Source organism: Penaeus chinensis, chromosome 9 (genome assembly GCF_019202785.1).
Source record: "Penaeus chinensis breed Huanghai No. 1 chromosome 9, ASM1920278v2, whole genome shotgun sequence".
NCBI lineage: Eukaryota > Metazoa > Arthropoda > Malacostraca > Decapoda > Penaeidae > Penaeus > Penaeus chinensis.
Window position 1 is genome coordinate 41,112,121 of NC_061827.1, and position 2,500 is coordinate 41,114,620.

Below are 2,500 nucleotides of genomic sequence, written 5' to 3' on the forward strand. Positions count from 1 at the left end.
CCCTTTGAAAAAAAATTGAACTAGGAAATTATAAAACTGTAACGGTCTTATCCTCGTATCTAATGTTGTTCATAAAATCAAAAACACAAAGGAAATAAATAAGTTTTTGGATGAATAACCTTGCGGTGAAAATAGTGAATGACATTACGAACTCCACACCCCCAAAAGAGAGAGAGAGAGAGAGAGAAAGAGAGAGAGAGAGAGAGAGAGAGAGAGAGAGAGAGAGAGAGAGAGAGAGAGAGAGAAAGAGAGAGAGAGAGAGAGAGAGAGAGAGAGAGAGAGAGACAGAGACAGAGGCAGAGACAGAGACAGAGACAGAGACAGAGACAGAGACAGAGACAGACAGACAGACAGACAGATAGATAGAGTGAGACAGAGAGAGAGAGAGAGAGAATGGAAAATCGACTAACGCATTCAGTCACGGTAGGAGCGGACCAACGGACTCCGTCATAATATATGTCTTTGTGACCTTCTACGCACCCGAGTCGATATGCTTGCTTGGGTCAGAGTCCCTCCCTTCTCACACCCTCCCCTCTACCCCTCCCCCTTCCCCTTCACTTCCCTTACTTTTATTTCTTCTACTTTGTTTTTTCCCTCTCCTGTTTCCCCTTTTTTTTCTCTTCCCTGTTTCCCCTCTCCTTCTTTTTCCCCCTTCCCTCTCCCTCGATTATCCCCTTCCCTGTTTCCCATCTCTCACTTTTTTCCCCTTCTCTCACCCCCGATTTTCCCCTTTTCCTGTTTCTCCTCTTCCCCCTTTCCCCCCTTCCCTCTACCCTTTTTTTCCCCTTCCCTGTTTCCCCTCCTTTTCCTTCTTCACTGTTTCCCCTCTTCCTCGATGTTCTTCTTCTCTGTTTCTCCTCTTTCCCCTTTTTCCCCTTCACTCTCCCCTTATTTTCCCCTTCCCTGTTTCCCCTCCTTTTCCTTCTTCACTGTTTCCCCTCTTCCTCGATTTTCCCCTTCCCTGTTTCCCCTCTCACCCTTTTCCCACTTCCCTGTTTCCTCTCTTCCGATTTTCCCCTTCCTTTTCCCCTTTCTCCCTCCTCCCTTCTTATTCCCTCTCCCGGTCTTCCCCTCCTCTTCCTCTTTCCCTCTTCCTCATTTCCTCCCTTTATCAAGCTTCTTTACCCTCCCTTTTTTTTTTTGTTTTATCTGTACTTCTTCCTCCACCTCCACCTCCCCCCCCCCCCCAAATTCCTATCCCTTCTCTCCTCTTTCTTTATCTTTCCTTCTCTTCCTCTTATTCCTTCTTTACAATGTTTTTCCTTTATCGGTCTTTGCCTTCCACCTACCCCCCCCCCCCCACCTCGCTATGCCAACACCTCCTTTTCTCTCCGTTTCCTCTCTCTTTTCTTCCTCTTCTCTCCCTCCTCTTCCTTTCTTTCCAATCCCTCCTTCTTCACTCTCTTCCCTCTTCTTATTGCTATTATCAATATCATCATTATCTTTATTGCTATTGCTATAACTGATAATCTTTAGACTTTCGTTCTGCTTTTAAATGTTAAGTCAAATTTCTAAGACAGTTTGTTCATTAGCATAATTTATGCATATTTTGAAAATTTGGTGCTATTTTCGTGGTATTTATTGGCTATAAAAAGGATGAATTCACGAATTATTAATTGATGTTTCATGTTATAATCATATTATAATATAAATGGTTGTTATGATTTTAATAAATATACGATATGTTTTGATATTGTGAAAATATATATATATTAATTGAAATTTCCATCATATTGCCAACAGCTTTGCTAAAAACTACTTATTCTATATATATAAACATTTCCATATCTATTGAATACAAGGCGATTTTTTTATAAAATAAATAAAGAATATAAAATCTACTTTCAACCGAATATTTGCAAATAAAGAGAGACAAAAAAAACAAAAAATAGGAATGGAAAATAAAAATTAAAAAAGATAATCGGAAAATTATATTCCTCATTTATATCACTAATAAACCTGATTTTTCTTATTAGAATCCAAAATAAAAGAAAAAAAAGGAAAAAATAATCAGTAACAGATGAGAACTAGTGACCGTAATAATGTTGAAGAGTAACGATTATGATAATTATTGCAGTAATCATAGCAATAATTATTATGATAATGATATCTATTGAATGATTAAGATGATAAGATCATTGCCAGTATTAGCATGATGCCAATGATGATAACAGTCATTATAATAATACTAATGAGAATGATAATAAAGTTAACGATAATAATAGCAACATCGAGATTAATAATGATGAGGCGATGATGAAAGAAATTAAAATGATGATGAATAGAATAATGATAATGATGGTAATAATAATGAAAAAAAAATATGACAATGATAGAGAGATAAGAAATAATGATAAAGATGATGATAATGATGATAAAGACAAAAATTATAATGGTAATAATAATGAGAAGGATAATGATAATAATAATTAGATAACAATAATGAAAATAATGATAATGATAATAATAATAATAATAACAATAATGATGATAATAATAA